Here is a 23,348-nt window from a genome sequence, read left to right as displayed (position 1 = left end):
AACTAACGGCTGTTAGTTTGAATTAACTTTGTACTGTAGACATACCCATACTTTTAACGCAAGAGTTTTTGCGTTAGAATATTTGCGCAAGAGAGCGTCTACACTGGCATGTGCTGTTGCGCTAAGAGGCGCTTTTCTGCAAACTCATCCGTGCCAGAATAGACGCTCTCTTGCGAAAGAAAGCTCCGATGGCCATTTTAGCCATTGGGCTTTCTTGCACAAGAAATTAATGTGGCCTGTCTACACTGGCCTCTTGCGCAAGAACAGTTGCACAGGAGGGCTTTTTCCTGAGCGGGAGCATCATAGGTTTTGCGCAAGAAGCACTGATTTTAGACATTAGAATGTCAGTGTTCTTGTGCAAGAACTCCCCACCAGTGTAGACAGGCAGCTGCTTTTGCGCAAAATCATGCCAATGTAGATGTAGCCATAGAATTTGAATTACTAGACCTTTTCTGACAATTCCTAGGGCTAATACTGACCAACAGCTCCTGATTTTGGTCTAGCTCAGCAAATCTTCTAAATGAATCTAGTGTCCTAATACTATAAAATAAGCAACATACAAATACATTAACATCTATCTTAGATTCTCATGAATGTAGAATAATAGATTCATAGATCATTAGAACAGGAAGGGATCTTGAGAGGTCTTCGAGTCCAATCCCCAGCCATCACGGCAGGACCAAGCACAGTCTAGATCATCCCTGACAGGTGTTTGTCTAACCTGCTCTTAAATATTTCTAGTGATGCAAATTCCACAACCTCCCGAGGCAATTTATTGCAGGGTTTAACCACCCTGACAGGCAGGACGTTTTTCCTGCTGTCCAACCTAAACTTCCCCTGATGTAATTTAAGCTCATGGCTTCTTATCCTATCCTTAGAGGCCAAGGAGAACAATTTTTCTCCATCTTCCTTAAAACATCCTTTTAGAAACTTGTATTATCTGAGTACTTCAAAATGAGAATGTAGTATCTGAGTGCCTCAAAACTCTTTAAAAGTATGTATCCCTACAACACCCCTGTGAGGCAGGGAAACACTATTAATCCCATTTTGCAAACAGGAAACTGATGCACAGAAGGCCTAAGTGACTTGCCCAACATCATGTAGGAAGTCTTTGAGGGTGCAGGAAATTGAACTGGAACCTCCTAAGTCCTAGGCTGCTGACCACTGGAGCATCCTCCCTCTCCACAGCCTTGCTATAACGTCTGTGTCATATTTCACATTTACGCTAAGTCGCTATTTTAGAGGCTCATTTGGTGGTTCTAGGAATCTGTTTGTGCCCCCAAATCTTTCTACACCCCACCTAGGAAAGGAGTCACAAACGTGGGTTTTCAAGGTCTGCCTAGAGAGGCCTCATGAAAGCTGCCAATCAGAGCCCAGCTGGCTCAGATCTATGGAGCTACAGGGCTTTATTAGGTCAGTTCCTTTCAGGAAGTGGAGGGCCAAGAAAGGATGCTATTCTCTGGCCAAACCAATTCACAGGGGTTTATTTCAGGCAGCATTTTCTGAAGCTGAATTTGCAGAGAGAGAGTCCTTACGAGCCTTCAACATCTAATTAGAGGGAGAAACTGAAAGTGGCCCCATAGGAAGAACCCAAGGAAAAAGTAGCAATAAACTGAAATGAAGCAATGACTCGCTGCTATTTCTAGGTTGGAACCAAGAGTAGTGGGCAGGCCCAGGTTCCCCAGTGGCATAAACCCGATGAAGGGGACAAGGCTTATGGAGAGGTTGAACAAAGAACAGAATATAAAGGGTCCAGAGTTGGGGCTGAAGACCCTAGTGAGGGCAACAGGACCTAAAAGGCATTTGTTTGGACTTTGGGACTTGGCCAGAGGGCTGAGCCATGGAAGACTCACTAAGATCGACTGGCAGGATGCACCTGGGCGAGAAAAGGACTGTGGTATCAAATGCAGTCACTGAGAGGCTTTCAAGGGATGAGCAATCCCCCATTATAGTGCCTAAAAGGAAAAAATCCATGTTTTTAACACAGTACTCATTCATATAGAATAATAAATTACAGTGTATTACGTGTCTCCTCAAATTATATTCGCTATCTTAATGAACATATTAGAGCTAATGGACATGTTGATTTTATTTCAGCTAATGACTGATCCCATACTCAGGGAGAAGAAGATCCTTAAGTCTGTCTTACATATATTAGAAGAAAGGTCATGGGACAATAACAGCATTGTCCGTCAAATGGCTGTAAGAGGCCTAGGCAATTTAGTCTATGGGGCACCTGAGAAGGTAAGATAGAATACTGAATACAATGCAGCATAACTAGAGAAACTAAAGGAAACAATTGCTCAGGATTTACAGAGGCCATGCACAATGCACTAGGCCAACTTCTGCTCTCTCATACCCCTGTAACCTCTTTGCAGTCAATACACAGCAGGTTTGTTCCCTTGGTAAGCTGGGCATAAGGAAACAATATGGACTTAAATATGATCATATGTAAATGTATACTCCCAGGAATGAAGAGTGTAGGCTTTATTTCCAAGATGAGAGATTCTATTCCAGGAAACAGAGACACTAAAAAACTCAAATCATGATAGATAATCAGCTGAACGTAAGCGCCCAGTACAAAGCTGTGACCAAAAGAGCTGAGGTGATCCTCGGAGGCATAGACAGAGGGATTCTGAATAAGAATAAAGAAGTTATTTTACCTCTGCTTATGGCACTGGTGTGAGAACTGCTAGAATACTATGTCAGGATCATGCCTGCAATTCAAGAAGGATGCTGATAAATTGGAGAAGAGTCACAAGAATTTTCAAAGGGCTAGAAAATGTGCCTTTAGATTCAATGGGGGGGGGGAATGAAGCTAAACTAATTCAGACTGCTAGTAAGGCATACATTTTAATGGTAATTTTAATCATTGGAACCATTTACCAAGGGTTGTGGTGGGGTCTCTATCAGTAGCAACTTTAAAAACAAGATGGGCTGTTTTTCTAAAAGAGGTGCTCTAGTCAAACAGACATTATTTTGGGGAGGTTCTGTGTTGTGAAGGAGGTCAGACTGAATGATCACAATGGTCCCTTTTGGCCTTCAAATCTAAGTAATTAGAAATCTAATAGGATTACATAGGCGTAATATGGCACAGAGTTTGGCTTATTGTAGCTAGTACCTGATGTAAAATATAGCTATAGGTCACTAGGGGGGCAGATGAAATTCCCACTGCTTCATAATTGCTAAAAAAAACATATTAGAAATGTGGTTAGTGGAAAGTGTTTTTTAATGTCATACGTCTGAACAGGTGAAAAAGTACAAGAAGTTTCTTCTGGAGGCACTGATCAGGACTTTAGAAGACACTTTCAGTTCTGAAGTCGTCGAAAGCATGAAGGCACTGGCCAAAGTCCTTAAGGAGCTGAAAGGGAAGGACATAGGTTCTTCCTTCAGAGACCTCACCACACAGATCCGGAAGTACTTCGATAATGTACGTGAACAGAAGCCTTCAACCCCAGTTCAGCTGACATTGATGAGGCTCCATTTACAATGCATGATGTGTCCTCACTGGGCATTGTTCATGTCAGAATGAAGTGATTTTAGGCCTTAGGGAAGAGATGTGTTTTATGGAGGAGCAGAGAATTAAGAAAATGAGGATGCCATCCCTGCTCCTTCAGTCTCACCCTTCTGTTCATCTTTATTTCCAATGAGAATGGCAAAGGAAGTATGAATACTAGATTAGGTAGCTGCATAACAAGGAAAATGGGCATACAGGGTGTAATAGACTGTTTTGGGCCTGCTCCATACGATTTTTATGTCAGATGGTTGAAATTATTCCATTTTGCAGAGAAGTTTGAGATTTCAAATTTTGGTTTTGTTCCTATTTGGGGGACACACCCCCCAGCCCAAATTTCAAAACTCTTTGTGAAACAGTAATACTATTCTCAACCCAGCTCTACTGGGAGCCTTGCCTGAGGGCAGTCTACTGGCAGACTATGCTGGAGACAGGGAACCTGGAAACACTGGGAATTAGAGGTGCCAGGGTGCACATTTCCTGGCTCCTTGTCAGCCTGCCAGACAGGCTGTTCTGAAGGTGAGGGCCAGGAAGCCCAAGATCCCAGTCAGCCTGCTAGATGGGTCACCAAGAAGCTGACCAAGTACCCCTACTTGGCTTCTGGAAGAATTTTGTCAAAATTGAACTGTCTTCAAAGTATTTTGATGAATCAACACATTTGGCCCAAACTTGATTAATTCCAGTTCTTTTAAACTTCTGTCGTTGGAATCACTCTACCCTAATGTAGAAGAGACAGCTGTGCTAGATACATGATGTGGTTATTTCTTCGTTACCAACCTCTGTGGCTTTCTTGGCTATAGGAGGACAACACTCTTCGTGCATTGGCCTTTGTCCTGTTTGGTATCCTGGCCGGCTCTGCAAAGAGAAAATGGAAGGACTATTTTGCCAAGCAGGTTAGACAGAGCTGGGTCACGCTTCTGCTGCACCTGCAAGATCCAAGCCCTGAGGTTTCAATGGTAAGAATGACAGTGACTTAATTACTAAGCAAAAAGAATCTTCCTCCTGATGCCAGGGGAGCTCTGCTATTCCTTCCCGCAGTGGAGACCTAAATTCTTCCCTCAGTTCATTGCCCTCCTTTTGAGTTAATCCCAGACAGGCTGGTCCTTAGCAGCCAGGGTTGTCTCACTGGAGTTCAGGATAGGTCATGGGTCTGATCCCAAGAGTTCATTCCTGCCTATCTCTGCACCCCACGTTCCTGCCTCCCCACAACAGAGGAAAGACCACAGCTATGCCTAGTGAAGCAGCTTTCATAGCTACATCCGTTCTGAAAAAACATTGCTGCTATCTCCAGTTTTCAGTATTATAAAATCATAGAACCATAGGTTTGGAGGAGACCTCAGGAGGTCACTGAGTCCAACCTCCTGCCCAAAACAGGACCAGCCTCAACTAAACAATCCCAGCCAGGGCTTTGTCAAGCTAGGACTTGAAAACTCTAGATTTAGAGGTTCCGTTGCCTCCCTAGGTAACCCATTCCAGTGCTTCACCACCTTCCTAGTAAAACAGTTTTTCCGACTATCCAACCTAGACCTCCCCCACTGTAACTTGAGACCATTGCTCCTCATTCAGTCATCTAGTACCACTGAGAACAGCCTCTCTCCATCCTCTTTGAAATCCCCCTTCAGGTAGTTAAAGCCTTCTATCAAAGCTCCCCTCACTCTTCTCTTCTGAAGACTAAATAATCCCAAATCCCTCAGCCTCTCCTTGTAAATCATGTGTTCCAGCCTCCTAATCATTTTTGTTGCCCTCCGTTGGACTTTCTCCAATGTATCAACATTTTTTAAGTAATGGGGTGCCCAGAATTGGATGCAATACTCCAGAAGTAGAATCCCTTTCCCCCTATTAAAGTCATGCTGGCATATTTTCTGTCTATTACTTCAGGGGAATCCCTTTTATTCTTGGGGTAGATGAGCAGTCAAGGACATGAGTTCCATTTGAATGAGCACAATACGTGTTATGGAACAATTCAATGGTGCAACCCTCTTTTTCAGGAGTGCAGAGCTACATTTCATCTCTGTGCCCCATTTTTGGGACTGAAGAGGCTCCAAACTATACTTAATGAGCATCTTAGTTGGAGAACCGAGCTGAACCCTGAGGAGCTCCAGATGGATATCTGCAGACACCTTGTGAGTGACCTATAGAATTATATGAGATTATTGACAGCATAGGCTTGTGGTGTAGAAGCAGGGGGAATGTGTGATGGGCAATGGAAGTATCTATGGGTATGTCTACGCTACAAAGTTAGTTTGAACTAACGGACGTTAGTTCGAACTAACTTTCATAGGCGCTACACTAGCGCTCCGTTAGTTTGAATTTAATTCGAACTAACGGACCGCTTAGTTCGAACTAGGTAATCCTCATTCCACGAGGATTAAGCCTAGTTCAAACTTACTAGTTCGAATTAAGGGCTGTGTAGCCCCTTAATGCGAACTAGTGGGAGGCTAGCCCCCCCCAGGTTTCCCTGGTGGCCACTCCGGCCAACACCAGGGAAACTCGTATGCCCCCCTCCCGGCCCCGGACCCCTTAAAGGGGCACGGGATGGCTACGGTGCCCATGCCAGGTGCAAGCCTGCCAGCACCCAGCAGGCAGACCCTGCACCTGGTGCGGATCGAGCCACCCACCCGATGCCCCTCAGCCCTCCCCCTCTTCCCGGGACCAGGCTGGCGGGTCCTGGGAGCTTGCCCGGGACCGCAAAAGGCGGGCTCCCTCCTGGGCTAGTGCGGACATCGTGGACCTCGTCCACAATCTCCGCACTAGGCACAGGAAGGTGGCCGGCTAGGGCACGAGAGCTGCCAGCCTGGCCACCCAGGAGCAGGAGTGCATGAAAATCAAGGTGGTCCACTGAGACCCCCGACCCTGAGCCCTGAGCTTACAATGGCCATCCTGGGTCAGAACAAAGGTTCATCTATCCCAGTAGCCTGTCTGCCAACAGCGGCCAACCCTAGGGACCCTGGAGGGGATGGACCGAAGCCAGTGACCAAGCCATTTGTCTCGTGCCATCCCTCTCCAGCCTTCCACAAACTTTGGGCAGGGACACCACTCCTACCCCCGGGCTAATACCACTCCATGGACCCAACATCCATGGCTTGATCTCACTTCCCTTTAAACTCTGTTCTAGTTGTAGCCTTCACAGCCTCCTGCAGCAAGGAGTTCCACAGGTTGACTCTGTGCTTTGTGAAGAACAACTTTCTGTTACTAGTTTGAAGCCTGTTACCCATTCCTTTCCTTTGGTGTCCTCTAGTCCTTCTTTATGGGAACTAATGAAGAACTTGTCTGTATGCACCCTCTCCACCCAACTCCTGGTTTTAGAGACCTCTATCCTGTCCCCCCTCCGTCTCCTCTTTTCTAAGCTGAAAAGTCCCAGTCTCTTTAGCCTCTCTTCATATGAGACCTGTTCCCAACCCCTGATCATTTTAGTTGCCCTCCCCTCTGCCACCCTCTCTCTTCCCCTCTCCCACCCCCTTTTCCCAGTCTCCCCCAGTTTTGTTCAATAAAGACAGATTCCATTTTTGAACACAATTGTCCTTTATTTTGTACATCAAGAAGAGGGGCTAGGGAAGGGTAAGTGGAAGGAGTTGAGGGCGGAATGGGGTACGCGCCCCCGATGGGGAGGACTGGGCTGGCTCTGCGGGCTTTTGTGGTGGAAGCTCTCCTGCAGCCCCCCAATTGCCCCATCTCCCCAGATGGCAGGCTGCGGCAAGTGCAGCCGGTCTGATGGCCAAGTGCTGTGATGTGCCCAGTGTGGGCACTCCGGGCACTCCAAGCCAAGACTGCTTTGCAAGCGGGGCACCCCTGAGAACTGTCTGTCCGGCGTGGGGGTTGGGACCCTTTAAGCACAGCCCTCGGCTAGCCTAAGACAGCATCTCCACACTCTTAGTCCTCCTCTGATGTCCTGCCGGCACTGCTTCCGGCCATCCTTAAGCCCGGTTCAGGGTCCACTTAATGTGGACATGCTAGTTCGAATTATTAAAACGCTAATTCGAACTAGTTTTTTAGTCTAGATCCGTTAGTTTTAATTAGCTTAGTTCGAATTAAGTAATTCGAACTAAATTAGTTCGAATTAACATTGTAGTGTAGACGTACCCTATTAGAGTGGGATACAGGACTGAGGGTGAGAGGAATGTAAATCTGCCATAGATTCCCACTTTCCCCACTTCTACACAGCCTCCTGTCCTTTCTTTTATTTACTTGTTTAAATTAAAAAAAAAGTCTGAGTGAGTCCAATAACTGACAGCAGTGGCAAGAGGAACACAGACTGTTTACTTGTGGTTTGTAAAGGCATGTGTTGGCAGTCAAAGGGCATTTCTAGCCAGAGAGAGCTCATGTGTCCCTGATTTTCTCTAGGCCAAAGAGAAGGCTGAGCTACTGGAGAACTTTTACAAAAGCACCATCACATACTTCTGCAGCAGCTGGGAAGAGATCCGGGCAGTTGCAGCCAAGTTAGCTGGTGAGAGAAAGTGTGCCGTGTCCCTTTTGGTATTCCCTTTGAGGTAGACAGAAAAAGTCCCTGTGTGCAGCACTGAGCTACTATTAATCTCTCCGTGCTGTGACTTCTCATGCATAAATGGAGATGTTAATGTTCTCCTACTTCTCCAGTGTGGTGTTAGGAGGAATTTGTAATTTGCAATAGAATGCTTTGAGATGGCGCAGTCATTTAGTAGCAGAGGCTGGCACACTGTCACGTAGGGTATGTTTATTCTCTGATCAAACTAGTGTGCTAAAAATAGAGTAGCTGTGGCAGGAGTAGCAGGAGGGGTTAACTATTCCAAGGATGATCCCATCCAAACCCAAAAGTCTGTTCTCAAGGTGGCTAGCTCCTCCGACTGCTTCTGTCATCTGACCTGCACTCTATTTTTAGTAGTCCGAGTTAGTGTGGACTCAAACTATAGACCTAAGCTCAGTGTTGTTGACTGTTCCTTACTGGTGCTTCATCACTGGGAGGTAGGCAGGCCACCGCCACACAGTGCCTGCTGTTGCAGGTTCCTGATTGCCTTGCCCAGGAAGCACTAGATTCCTCCCCTTTGGCCCTGTGCCATCCTTTCCTTAGCACACCCATGCAAGCCAGGCAAGCATTGTGGCCTAATTAATTTATCCATGTGAGATCCTTGCTTAGTACGCACTTATTCCTGGCCCCAGCCCTTTGTTCACACCACTAGATTAATACACTATCCTAGTATATCTCCACTAACTGACAGCAGTGGCAAGAGGAACATAGATTGTTTAAAGCAAATGAGGTTTTATGTAAACATTCTTAATTTTTTTCTCTTCTTCTCTTCAGTGTGGACGCTAAACTTGTCTAGTATTTTCTTGCCTACAGCTCACCTTAGACCCACAATAGAAGCCAAAGGGCCAATGTTATCACCTTGCACTTAACAAGAGAAGGTTTTTTATTGATGTTTATTTTACACTGCTTATTTAGGCATCATCCTGGAACATACGGACACCAAGAATATGAAATGGCTGGACATGGAACATCTGTTGACCTGTAAGTAACAAATACAGGTGAAATCCTATTCATTAGTGAGTTATAAAGAAATTTAGCTGACAAGCAAGCAGTAACTGATACCACAGGTGTGAAGTGCATCAGCCACACATCAAAGGACAGATTCAGCTTTAGTCTGCTCTGAAAGAGGTACGTCTACACTACAGCGTTAATTCAAGTTAACTTAATTCGAAATAGTTAATTTGAATTAAGCTAATTCGAATTATGCATCTATACACAAAACCTATTTCAAAATAGCATTTTGTTCTTTTGAAATAGCGCGTCCACACTGAGTGGACCCTGAACCGAAGTTCAGGCTGGCCGGAACCAGTGCTGGCAGGGCATCAGGTTAGGACATAGTGTGTGGGGCTGCTGCCTCAGGCTAACTGAGCTCCGTGCTTCACGGGACCCGACCCCCACCCCGAACAGACAGTTCTCAGGGTTCCCCGCTCGCTTGTCTACCCCGATGAGGGAGAGCAAAGCAGTCCTGTCTTGGAGTGCCCTGAGTGCCTGCACTCGGGACACCACAGCACTCGGCCACATGGAGCCAGAGCTGCCCCTGGGCACACCGGTGCGTCTCGTAGGGTTGTTGCCATCAGCCCAGCTGCACTTGCTGCAGGCTACCGTCCGGGGAGTCCATCGGGGGGCTGTCAGGATCCAGGAGGCCCTGCAGGAGAGTGTCCACCCCGAGGAGCCCTCAGAGCCACCCCGGTCCTCCCCACCGGGGGCTCGTGCCCCATTCCTCCCTCACGTCCATCTACTTACTCCTCCCTAGCCTCCCTTCCTGATGTCAAATAAAAGACATGTATGTTCAAAAATAGAAACTGGGTTTATTGAACAACAGGGTGAACCTCTGGGGAGACTGGGAAAAGGAGGTGGGAGAGAGGAATAGAGTGGGTGGGAGAGGGGAGGGTGAAACCTGGGAGGAGGAAGTTGGAAGGGAGAAGCAAAGGGAAGAAGGGGGAAGGGAAGATCAGGGCCCAAGGTTGGGGGTCTCACCGCACCAACTTGATTGTCATGCAAACCTGCTCCTGGGTTCGCATGTGGCCTTTGGTGGCCAGGCTGGCAGCTATCCTGCCATTGACGGCCGTGTTCCTCTGTCTAGTGCGGAGATCATGGATGCTGGGGCATCCCTCCCAAACCTGAATAAGGTCCATGATCTCCACCCTGGACCAGGAAGGCACCCGCCTTCTCCAGCCCCTGTCAGGCTCCTGGGTGCTGGCAGACTGCTCCTGAGGAGCAGTGGAGGGTTGGCTGCCAGTGCCTTGCTGGCTCACGTTTTGTGGCTACTGGCTCAGGGGCCCCGGTGGCCACTGCTGGCTCTTGGCTGGTAGGCTTGGATCTGGCACGGGCCAGGGTCTATCCCTTTAATGGCTCTGGGGCCAGGGGGAGAGGAGAGGAAGTTTTCCTGGTTGTGCCCAGAGTGGCCACCAGGGCTCCCTGGGAAGGGCTGGAGGCCCCCTATTTTGAATTAATTGTCTACACAGCACTTAATTTGAAATAGCTATTTCAAATTTGGTGTTACTCCTCGTAGAATGAGGTTTACCAAATTTGAATTAAGCGCTCTGCTATTTCGAATTAATTTCGAAATAGCGGTTTGCATGTATCGATGCTATTAAAGTGAATTCAAAATAACAGCTGTTATTTTGAATTAACTTTGCGGTGTAGACGTACCTGGAGGAAACTGCAGCCAGTGTGATATAAGTCAGTGCATCTCCTGGCTACCCTGGCAATGCCTCTTCCCAACCTGTGTGATCCACTCTTTGGGCTCCATCGGCTCCCTGGGAGCCACTTTTTGCTACCCCAAACTCCACACCATCAGATTTATTTCTGTCAGGAGATGTAAAATAACTTAAAAGCAGAAGCTATTGAGTCAATGGAGCACCTTCCAATTGGATGAGTTTCTGGTAGGGTCAGGGTCTCCCCTCTCCCCCCTCCTCCATCTCAGTTTGGAGCTTGGAAGGATCCCAATGGAGGAACCTAAAGCTTTGTTTGTACAGAGAGCTTCTGGAGCTTGGTACTCACTGGTACTAAATATCCAGCTACTGCAGGCATAGGTGACTATATGAAAAGTGAGTCATATTCTCTGTAATTTCAGCTCTCCAGGTCCTACAGAATGACCCAAGTCCCATTGTCCAGCTGGTGGCAACTCAGGTCCTAAGAGACATCTGACCTGGATGAGTGCTCGGGGAATGAAGCACAGACAAATAGAAGAAAGAGCTCCTGCTTCTGTTTCCAGCTTGCACATCATATACTTGGGTGGGAAGCTAGACTGAACGCTATATCTGCTAGCTGTCTATGGGGTAGGGGAGTAGTATAAGGGCCCTACCATCAATCAAACATTAGCCCCGCCCCCTGACCCTGGAAGTCCCCCCCCCCCCGACTCCCCGGAAGTCCCTTCTCCCTTGTCACTGGCAGTCCCGCCCCTGGAGGGTAGTACATCCGGGTCGAGAGGGACAGGTGACCGGAAGTAAAAAAGGATGTCATGTGACCCTGGTTAGGCCCGTCCCCTGTCACCGGAAGTCCCGCCCTTGGGGGTAATACATCCGGGGTAAAGAGGGGCAGGTGACCGGAAGTAAGGGGTGTCATGTGACCCCTCTAAGGACTTGCCCCTCCTCCCTCTACCAATCAGGAAGGGCTTTCCCCGTAGGAACGCCCCGCGAACCGCTTTGACCAATCGGGGGGCAGTTCCGGGAACGGATGACCCGCCCAGAAGTGGGTCGTGTGACCCCTCTAAGAACTCACCCCGCCTCCCTCCACCAATCAGGAGGAGTTTTTTCCCTGTAGGACCGCCTCGTGAACTGCTTTGACCAATCGGGGGGCAGTTCCGGGAACGGATGACCCGCCCAGAAGTGGGTCGTGTGACCCCTCTAAGAACTCACCCTGCCTCCCTCTACCAATCAGGAGGGTTTTTTTCCCTGTAGGACCGCCCCACAAATCGCTTTGACCATTCGGGGGGTGCAGTTCTGGGACCCGTTGACCAGACCGGAAGCTGGTCGTGTGACCCCTCTAAGAGCTTCCCGTGACACCCTCTGTCAATCAGAGCATAGCACTTCCCCATAAGTTCTAGCGCCACACAAAAGAGGCCATCTTGTTCCAAGATACAGCTAGGACACCGCAGCGGCACGCCCACGCTGTCTGAGCACGTTCCGCTCAAGCAGAGGCGGCAACAATACCTGCAAGAGTGGTCATGACTGTATACTGTGTGGCAAAACTCACAATAATTTTTCGCTCCGAACAACTTTTTCACATCCAGAACCCCATAGTAATGCTCATCTCCGCCAAGCGCCGCGCGCCCGGGGCCGGCGCTCCCCCCGCAAGCGCCACGCACCCGGGGCCGGGGCCGGCGCTCCCCCCGCCAAGCGCCGCGCGCCCGAGGCCGGCACTCCCCCTGCCAAGCGCCGCGCGCCCGGGGCCGGCGCGCCCCCCCGTGCAAGCGCCACGCGCTATGTGCCCAGGGCCAGGTCAGCCCCGAGCACCTGGCGGGTGCATGCAAATGCCCCTGCGGGCGCCATAGCGCCCGTGGGCACCGTGTTGGGGACCACGGACCTACGGCAATAACAGTATTTAATAAGATTTCCAAACACAGTTCAGCACATAGGCCCTGGAGCTTGCAGTTTATACCCTCTGGAGTCCAAGTCAAACAGTCATGGTACCGCTGGGCTGGCGCATTTATGACACAACCCTCACAGTCCTCAAAAAGCTTTTCCCTAAGACAGTGACTAAGGACGGTATAAACACTAATGCGTACAATAGAGCGCATAACTTTTTTACGCTTATGATGTGGCACTGGCTCAACTAGGTCAATGCACAGCCACCTCCTGAATTCTTCATGGCCGTCATCCTAGGCGTTCTCTTCAATGCTTTGTATCGGTGTTGAGCAAAAACAAGGTGGGCCCGGTTCGTCTTCCTCGTCCGATGCAATGCTGTCCTGGGTCTGACGGTCAGCTAGAAAGGCATCGTCAAGCTGTCAAAAGATTGCCAGAAAGAAATAATGTAAGACGCTCTGGTCATTTTTTTTTAAAGTTTACAAAATCCCGGATTCCTAACCCCATGATGCCCCAACTTCGATCTTTCATTTACCTATTTGGCTTCTTTTCCATGCGTCTTGTCCGACTCCTGGGAGCCATGGGCACCTTCTTCCTCCAGGCTATCTAGCTTGTCTGGCTGCATCGTGAGCGGTTGGGTTTCGGTGTCAGATATTGGTGTATCCATCAGCGGGTGGGTCAAAGGGCTCCCTTCAACTTCTCCTTCCTCCTCGGAACTGTCGCTGATGTAGCGCTTTCTTCTCGGCACCAAAACAAAGTTGGTGAAAGAAGCCATGTTTCCGCTCAGCGTTTGCACGCTCTCTGAAACACGCGCTCTTGGAACAAGATGGCCTCTTTTGTGTGGCGCTAGAACTTACGGGGAAGTGCTATGCTCTGATTGGCAAAGGGTGTCACGGGAAGCTCTTAGAGGGGTCACACGACCCGTCTCCGGTCTGGTCAACGGGTCCCGGAACTGCACTCCCCGGATTGGTCAAAGCGATTTGTGGGGCGGTCCTACAGGGAAAAAACCCCTCCTGATTGGTAGAGGGAGGCAGGGCGAGTTCTTAGAGGGGTCACACAACCCACTGCTGGGTGGGTCATCCGGTCCCAAAACTGCCCCCCGATTGGTCAAAGGGGTTCGCGGGGCGGTCCTACAGGGAAAAACCCCCTCCTGATTGGTGGAGGGAGGCGGGGCAAGTTCTTAGAGGGGTCACACAACCCACTGCGGGGCGGGTCATCCAGTCCCAGAACTGCCCCCCCGCTTGGTTAAAGCGGTTCGCGGGGCGGTCCTACAGGGGAAAAACCCTTCCTGATTGGTTGAGGGAGGCGGGGCGAGTCCTTAGAGGGGTCACATGACACTCCTTACTTCCGGTCACCTGCCCCTCTTGACCCTGGATGTATTACCCCCAAAGGCAGGACTTCCGGTGACAGGGGACGGGCCTAACGGGGGTCACATGACACCCGGTCAGCTGTCCCTCTTGACCCGGATGTACTACCATCCAGTGGCCGGACTTCTGGTGACAGGGGAGAAGGGAATTCTGGCGGTCAGGGGGCGGGACTTCCGGGATCAGGGGGCAGGGCTAACGTTTGATTGATGGTAGGGCCCTTATACTACTTAGGGGATTCCACATGCCGGGGGAATTCACTAAGGGTGGCTTTAATTGGCATTTAAGCATCTAACTGTGGATTTTGGTGATTTCCTTTAGATATCCAGGGCCTTTAACTGTGCTTGTATTGTCCAGTCTCATAAGTTGCTGAGTGTCCTCAAACTCCCTCTGATGATATTGGGAGTTCAGAACACTCTGCCCTTCAAAGAAGGTACTCAGCAGATATCATTCGTCCTCCAAATTTAGAGGCTATGATCCTCCACCTCATAGAAAAAGTTTCCTGAATAGTTAGGTTTCTAGTCTCTCTCAGCACTTTACTCTTGCCCTCCTGGGTTCTGGGCCTATGAGGAGTCACCAGACAACAGTTAGCAAAGGAGGGTAAAAGGCTGAGGGGGTCTGGGATATCATTGTCTGTGGTTCTCAATGGGGAGAGAATCTTCCTGTGATGGCTGAATATGGGAAGGGGATCAGTGTTTTCCCCTGTTGAATTGACACTTTCTGATAATTCACTATATTAGGTAATAGGAGTTCCCCTAATCTTGTGGTGTTTCCTGTTTTGGAGATTGTTTTCCATTCCATATCCAGCAGCTTAATCCCAACCCATGTTATTATATTTATTAAGGGGCATTGTACAAATGCTGATGACTCTTTAAGTTTATTTCTCAGGTGCTGGCCATGCTGTGTCTCACAAACAGTCACCTGTAAATAACCCTCCCCTGTAAATAATATAGTGTTTGTATTTACTGTGCACATGTTTCCAATTAAACTCTTTGAAGTATCTGTTTCAATTACTCAGGGGCCTGATTTCTTCTTTCAGAGTATGTCTACACTACAGCATTATTTCAAAATATCTTATTTCGAAATAGCGCGTCTACACACAAAATGCATTTTGAAATAGCGTTTTGCTATTTCGAAATAGCGCGTCTACACTGAGTGGACGGTGAATCGCATTTAAGGCTGGACAGAACCAGGTCCGGCAGGGCATCAGGTCAGGAGTTACTTTGTGTGGCTGCTGCCTGAGGCTGTCTGAGGCCTGTGCTTAAAGGCACCCCCCTGGACAGCCAGTTCTCAGGTTTCCCTGCTTGCTTGCCTACCTCCATGAGGGACAGGAAACCATTTTGTCTCTGTGTGCTCTGCTTGCCTTCACTCGGGACATCACAGCACTCTGCAACGTGAAGCCAGAGCTGCCCCTGGGCACTCTGGTGCTTTTCGTGGACGCGTTGCTGCGGACCTGTCTGAACTTTCTGCAGGCTGCCATCTGAGAGGTCCATCAGGGGGCTGTCAGTATCCAGGAGGCCCTGCGGGAGAGCTTCCATCCTGAGGAGCCCTCAGAGCCTCTCTGGTCTGCCCCACTGGGGGCTTGTGCCTCATTCCTCCCTCACGTCCTTCCACTTACCTCTCCCTCAGCCCCCTTCCTGATGTCAAATAAAATACACGTATTTTCATGAACACAAACTATCTTTATTTAACAAAACCCCGGGGAAGAGGGGGGAGAATGAAACTCTGGTGAGACTGGGGAAAGGAGGCGGGAGAGAGGAGAAGAGAGGGGGGGAGAGGGAAGGGGGAAAACTTGGGGGGAGGAAGCAAGGGGAAGAAAGGGGAGGGGAAGGTCAAGGCTCAGGGTTGGGGGGCTCTCCAGACCAACTTGATTTTCATTCAAACTTGCTCCTGGGTTCACATGTGGCCTTTAGTGCCACGCTGGCAGCTATCCTGCCATTGACGGCCGCATTCCTCTCTCTAGTGCAGAGATCATGGACATTGGGGGCAATCCCCCCAAACCTGAATAAGGTCCATGATCTCCACCCTGGACCAGGAAGGTGCCCGCCTTCTCCAGCCCCTGTCAGGCTCCTGGGAGCTAGCAGACTGCTCCTGGCGAGTGGTGGAGGGCTGGCTGCCAGTCTTTGCTGGCTCATGTTTGGGGGCCGCTGGATCAGGGGTAGTGACTGCTGGCTCTGGCCTGGCAGGCTTGGAACTGGCACAGACACTGTGGCCAGAGTCAACCCCTAAAGGCTCCGGGGAGGGAGGAAGGAGAGGAGTGATCTTGGTTGAGGCTGGAGTGGCCACCAGGGCACCCTGGGAAGTGTCAAAGTCAGACAGGACTCACAGATTTGGCAGACTGCTCTGTTTATTTCAGCAAAGCTTTGCTAAAATGCATTCAGAAAATGTGAGTACCATACAAGGTTCAAACCCCTTGATTTTATACAGTCAAAAGGCCAAGTTAACAAGATCAAAGGGTGTGGCAAAACTTCACATTATTAGTGTGGTTAAGTATCTTCATTTCAATATCAAGCACACAGCAATCTCCTGGCTATATCTCCCTGATTATCTAGAATTGCTTTCTGTCTAACACCTAATGTTTCTCTTCCTGTTAAACTCAGGCCCAAATTGGCTAGCACCTTGATCTGCATACCTACAATCAACATTAACATACTTTTCTTCTTCCTCTTAAAAGACAAACAGAATTCCTTCAACTTATTCAATTATTACAGTACAATTCATCTTTCTCCTACAGTATAATTCTTTCTACTTTCACAATCCCTCCTTTTGGTCAAGCCTCGCCTATGACCAACAATTACTGGGTTCCTTGCATTAACCGTTCTTTGTCTTTTTGTTCATTAGTGATATTTAAAATCATCAGATTAGCACTCTGGTGAGGGGACATGTCTGTGACATGTCTTGCACAGTTTTGGATACAACAGGAGATTAACTGAAAACATACAAAAATTATTAAGATTCCAAATAGGATAGTCAGGGCTTCCTGAAACAACCAGTTTCCTATGCCAGAGAAATTGGACAAGTTACTTAGCCATTTTCACAGGGAACTTGGCTCTTCGTTGGAAAGGTATGCAATCTTTTTTAAGTAGCTAGCGCGATCTATTATATCATTGGTGTTGTCTGGTATATATACACAACATTCTTTGCCAATGAGAGAACAGGTCCCTCCTTTTGCTGCCAGCACTATATCCAATGCCTGACGGTTTTGGAGGACCACTTGTCTGATCGCTCCTGTTTCTTTGGCCAGGGCCCTTAAACTTTTTCCAGTTTCATTTTCCATGATTTTAATCTCAGAAGCCTTTTTGCATGATGTATTACTCCCCCAAGTGGGTCAAAGGAACCACCAATAGCCTCTTCCCAAGTTAAAGGGCTTATGTGATTCACATACCATTGGGCATCCGACAAAGCCCTTCTTTTTCGCCTAAAATTACGGAGGCGTTCTCATGGGAAGGACTCTAACACTCGGAATTGTGGGAAGAGTTGGGCGGGATAACAGATACCTGACCAGTTAACTGGTAATGTGGTATAGGCCTTTGTTTCACAGACCCAATGATGCCCTATCAAAGCCGGGAAGGGTCGGTTGCACCCCTTTGCCATATAGGTGTCTACAAAGGAGGAGTAATATCCCCCGAAGGGCACACGGTGATTCTCCTTACGGGGAGTGGTGTTATTTGCATGGCATTAAAGATTGTACTGATGTTACAATATGCTGGAGACAACTGCTCCTCCCCAGATTCAGCCCCGTCCCATTACACACCAAACACCAGTGACCTTTTTTCTCCTCCACACTTATCCGTTTAGATACATTTATTCCCACAATTATTCCCACTGCTTCCCAAGTGTCATTACTGTTCCATGTCTTGTTAAACGGGTGAGGCCTGGGGAATTAAGTGGGATTGCCAAGACAGGAACCAGCTTGTGAGTGGGATGGAATGTGGCTGCAGACCCAGCAATTAGAGATATTAAGGGTCTGAGCGATCCATACTTGCTGGTGGATAAAAGAATTGTCATTGTCATTGTGGATTCCCCAGATCTTAAGACACCAGTGGCACATGTTGGAGGCAAGACCCTTTTGGTTCTGACAACCTCCACTGAGGGACCCGCAGTTACGGTTTTATGTCCACCAGGCAGCAGGTGCTAGGCTCACTACTGCTTCTTCTTGGGCCTTGCTTTTGGTCCTCATCTGCTTCAGGCAATCCTTACGCGAACGTAGGTTGTAAGGTATTGCAGGCTGTTCCTCTACGTCTTCTTCTGGAGTCAAAATTGACTCTGCATTGTCCTGAGGTGATGATTGGTCCGCTGGGGATGGTGCCTTCTTACACTGCGAAGCCTGTATCCATGCTGCGATGCCGGATAACTTAACAGCCGTCTGGGCAGTGAGCAGCACCTGATGCAGGCCCTTCCACCGGGGTTCCATGGCGTGTTTTCGTTGGTGGTATCGTACGTAGACCCAATCACCTGTCTCGAGAGTGTGGCAGGCATCCGAGGTGGGTTCCGTCGGCCAGGCGGCTCGAACCTGTGAATGGAAGTGACTTACAGCTTGCATTAGTCCCTTGCAGTACTGAAGGAGTGTACTGTGAGTCAAGTTCAAGTCTGAGACTGGAGTAATGGTAGCCATTGTTCACATAAACAATTTCAAAAGGACTTAGTTTATGTCTTTGGGATGGTAGGGACAGTGCAGCAGGTGTGTGACATGTAACACACGATCCAGGTGCTGAACAAGTTGTTCAGTAAAACGTGTACCCCGGTCACTGGACAGAGTGGCAGGAGTTTCTTTGGCAGGCATAATATGATTTAACAAACATTTGGCAACAGACAGCGAATCAGCTTTGCAACAAGGAAAGACTTCAATCCAACCCGAAAATAAGCATACCATAACCAAAATAAATTCATATAGTTGACACACAGGCATTTGTACAAAATCAAGCTGCCAATGCAAGAACAGTGCTTGGGGCAGGCCCCAGAACCCTTGAGCTACCTTTACAGGTTTGCCAACATTGTAGCTTTGGCAAGTGGTACAGGCGGCACAGTGGTGAGCTGCAAAAGAGCTGAAATGGGGGGCCCACCATTCTGCCTTAGTTACAGCAGAGATCATACCCTCCTTTCCGACATGCGAAACGCCGTGTAGCAGGGCGGCCAGAGCTGGGTAGAGCGAAAAGGGGGCCACAAAGGCACCAATAAGGGGGCGCCAAAGGGAATCAGGATGTAGAGAGCAACCCTGGGCGACCCAGGAGTCTTTTTCTGTTTCTGAGGCAGAGTCTTGGAGCAGGTGAAGCAAAATGCAGGACAATGTAGCACTTTAAAGACTAACAAGATGGTTTATTAGATGATGAGCTTTCGTGGGCCAGACCCACTTCCTCAGATCAAAAACCAGGAGCAGGGTGACTTTAGAAAGGGACTGCGGTGGTACAGAAACAGAAAGGGAACCGAGAAACGCACCTGGGGAAGGTTCTATGGCAGCATTACCCTTAGCAACATCAGTATCTGCTGTGGAGTGACCAGGGCACTTAACAATAGCTAATGCAGATGGGAGTGCATACAGGAGAGCAGCAATGTAGGGGCCATTCTTGATAGGGGTACCAGCAGAGGTAAGGAAACCCCGAGCTTGCCAGAGGGTGCCAAAGTCATGTACAACCCCAAAAGCATATCGAGAATCAGTATAAATGGTGGCGGAGCGTCCCTCAGTCAGAAAGCAAGCGCGGGTTAGGGCAACTAGTTCAGCGACTTGTGCTGAGGTCACAGAAGGTAAAGGCGCAGCTTCTAGGGTTTCAGAGAGTGATACCACAGCGTATCCTGCAAGGAGACGACCTTGGCTATCTCTAAAGCAGGAACCGTCAGTGAATAACACAAGGTCGGAGTTAGAGAGAGGGACATCAGAAAGGTCGGGGCATGAGACGGTGACAGCAGAGACACTTGCAAGGCAGTCGTGGGGTTCACCGTCATTAGCCAGAGGAAGGAGAGTGGCAGGGTTCAACTGAGAACAGCACTTTATGGTGATATGCGAAGCCGAAAGCAGTAAAAGTGAGGCGGGCAGAGGAAAGGTGAGCTGTATTACATTGCAGCAGGAGAGTATCTATAGAGTGAGGGACCATGAGAGAAACAGGAGAGCGGAGGACAAGGGACTCAGACATTTCAATTAGGCGTGCCGCGGCAGCCACAGCACGCAGACAGGGGGGTAGACCTTGGGCAACAGGATCCAAGGTGGCAGAGAAATAAGCTACTGGATGATTTTTGCCACCATGCTCCTGAGTAAGAACCCCAAGTGCACAACCAGATTGCTCGTGACAGAAAAGGGTAAAGGCTTACAGTAGTCAGGTAACCCTAAGGTGTGGGGGGGGGGGCAGTGAGAAGCACTAAAGAGTCAGTTTCTGAGGCAGATAATGAAGGGGAACAGAGGAGTAGATCATTTACACATTGGACCAATGTGGACCCAGAGGGGAAGACCAGGTCAACAAGGTCTTTGGCTAATGCTTGGGAAAAGTAAGACGGGCTTTCTGTGTACCCCTTGGGAAGCATACTGCTGCTCCTTGTAAGAAAAGGCAAAAAGATACTGGGACTTAGGGTGAACCGGGACAGAAAAGAAAGCAGAACACAGATCAACATCAGTAAAATGAGTTGCATCTGGCAGGATAGAAGCCAGATTAGTTGCTGGGTTAGGGATTACAGGAAAGGTGGGTACAACAATGCAGTTAATAGCTTGAAGATCCTGAACAAACCACCATGATTTACCATCAGCTTTTCGAACTGGGAGGAGGATTGGGGTGTTACAGGGGCTGGAACAGGGGACAATAATGCCTTGTTCCCACAGGGTGGATATGACCGGAGCTGAAACCTTTAAATCCCAAAAACCCGGTGCCACGACCCCTTCTCTGACCTTATCCCCATTCTTGGTACCCTCCCCATTCCCAGTACTGTCTGCCCTGCCCTGAATAATGCTGTATTTTCAGAGCTATCAACTTTTGTGAGGACTGCTTCTCTTTCTTTTTAGAGTGCAGTGGCAATGCTCTGCCACTGCTTGCAATTTGTCCATGGTCTTGGCCTCCCATCCAACACTTATTTGCTTTAACATACTGCTAATAGCAGATAAGAGGCTATTAACAAACGCATGCGCCAGGGCGCCCTGTCCATTTTTACCTGGTTGCTGTATCCCAAAAAACCCAAAAAAACCCAACCAACCAAACAAAAAAACCATCAGTCAGTCTGTGTGATAGTTGCCCGGGTTTTTTTCTTTGTTGCTGTTTACGGGGTTATAAGTAGTTTACACAGTTGCAGGAGGTCTGCTTCAGAAGGTTCATAGGCATTGCACACTAGCAAAATTCCTCTGCAAATTTGGTAGGGTTTTCCTGGGGCTTTGGAAAACCTTTTAAAATCGAGTGGAGCTCCGTGTGGGTCCAGGGTTTATAGCTTCAAGTGGGACCGGTCTGAGTCTTCTTGGAGGACGGGGTAAAGGGAAGCGCTCGGTCTGGTGGTGGGAGAGGAGGTTTCCAATAAAGCTTTTTCTTATAATTAGAATTTTTAAGGGAGGCGAGCTTCGATTCAGTTCATTTAAGATTTGCCTCGTCCCACCACTGCATGAAGCTATCTACCTCTCCTCTAGCCAATTTAGTTTTGGGAAGGCCAAGTTTGTCTTTTAAGACGTCCACTTGGTCTTTGTTCCAAGATCCTAACAGTGGCCACTGAGTTTTGGGATCCCCCAAGAGTTAATCTAGATCATTTTTCCAGAAATTTACAGGAGTCCGGACCCTTTCTAAAATATATAAACTGAGCCAGGGTCCCTTTAGGGAACTATCCCTGCTTAGATGTCTAGTTACCCATACAGGAGGACTTCATACACCAATCACACAAGGAGGAAATTCGGGTTCGTCAGAGCGGTGCCCAGTGCAACACACAAAAGAAGCCCACAGGCTACTGCCTCAATCGCCCTTGCGTTCACTCCAAGGATTTTATCCAAGGTGCGGTGCGGCTGCGATTGTGCAGATTCCAGTCACACAGACCGCGGGGACAGGAGCCCCTTGGTCGGCCAGTCCCTGGACAGGGATGGCTCCCAGACTCACTCACACCACAGGGAAGATGGATAGACACAGAGACAAGACAGTCCTCAGTCCGGACAAAATAATTACCTGACCAGAGTCCTGATGTTAGATCCCGGGATCCCTACCAGAACAGAGCAGGAACCAACAGGTTCGATGGCGTAGACTTCGCTGTGGTTGTGCACCTTTCCGTTCTGGCGGAGGACCGCTCGGGCCAAATGCCCAGGTGCCAGCTACCACGGTCATCCTGCAAAACAGTCAGGGATCACACAGCCTCAGCGAAGACGGTTGCCATCTCGGTGGAACCTCCAAATTGTCAAAGTCAGACAGGACTCACAGATTTGGCAGACTGCTCTGTTTATTTCAGCAAAGCTTTGCTAAAATGCATTCAGAAAATGTGAGTGCCATACAAGGTTCAAACCTCTTGATTTATACAGTCAAAAGAAAGCCAAAATTAACAGGATTAAAAGGGGGGCAAAACTTCACATAATTAGTGTGAGGCTACTCAAGTACTCTTCATTTCAATATTAAGCACACAGCAATCTCCTGGCTATATCTCCCTGATTATCTGGAATTGTTTCCTGTCTAACACCTAATGTTTCTTTTCCTGTTAAACTCAGGCCCAAATTGGCTAGCACCTTGATCTGCATACCTACAATCAACATTAACATACTTTTCTTCTTCCTCTTAAAAAGACAAACAGAATTCCTTCAACTTATTCAATTATTACAGCACAATTCATCTTTTTCTTACAGTATAATTCTTTCTACTTTCACACCCAGGACAGGGCTCCTGGTGATTAGCACGAGTCATTAGGGATTGTGGTTTCCATGGAGCCAGGCAGGGGCCGTATCTTGCTGAGGGTCTCACTGGGACCCATCCTGCGATCCCAGGGACACTGATCCAGCCCCAGTCCCTGTGTCCCATCCTCACTCCAGGGAATTGGCTCAGCCCATGGTGTATAGACACCCTGTATAACTAGCCACAGATTCCGGCTTCCTCACACCCTCCCTGCCCCTGAGTGTCTTTGTTCCACAGATGCCCTCGTGGGCCAAGGGAAACTGCAAGATGTCTTTGTAAGTGCTCCCCAAAACTCCCCAGCTCTGTGCCTTGCCTCACCCCACACCAATGCACCATGCACCCCCTCACTGCATATGAATACCCCCTGCTGTCTGGGATCAGGACTGTCTGGTGTGTGGCTGTGTGTGTTTGTGTGCTGGTTTTGACTCATACACATAGTGACTCTCTTCCCTCCCTACCCCAGGAGCCCAACCCCAGCGCTGAGGGACTCACCTATGCCGAACTGGACCCCCCAGCGCTGCAAACTAAGCGGGGGGCCCTGTCCCCAAACCCATCCTGTATGCCGCAGTCAGCACCTGTCCTCTGCCCCCATAGAGGAAGTCACTAGATCAATGG

General features: G+C 48.8%; 1 long non-coding RNA gene across 1 annotated transcript; it reads left to right on the top strand.

Moving 5' to 3' along the window:
* The first annotated feature begins 7,855 nt into the window (after positions 1-7,855).
* On the top strand, positions 7,856-11,287 carry LOC142823322 (uncharacterized). The gene is made up of 3 exons (XR_012898579.1): positions 7,856-7,958; positions 8,931-8,996; positions 11,092-11,287. It is a non-coding gene; the product is annotated as an uncharacterized LOC142823322 (long non-coding RNA).
* The last annotated feature ends 12,061 nt before the right edge of the window (positions 11,288-23,348 follow it).

Source organism: Pelodiscus sinensis, chromosome 33 (assembly GCF_049634645.1).
Source record: "Pelodiscus sinensis isolate JC-2024 chromosome 33, ASM4963464v1, whole genome shotgun sequence".
Taxonomy (NCBI): domain Eukaryota; kingdom Metazoa; phylum Chordata; order Testudines; family Trionychidae; genus Pelodiscus; species Pelodiscus sinensis.
The sequence above is the reverse complement of the archived record's forward strand: the minus strand, read 5'-3'. Positions and strand labels throughout refer to the sequence as shown.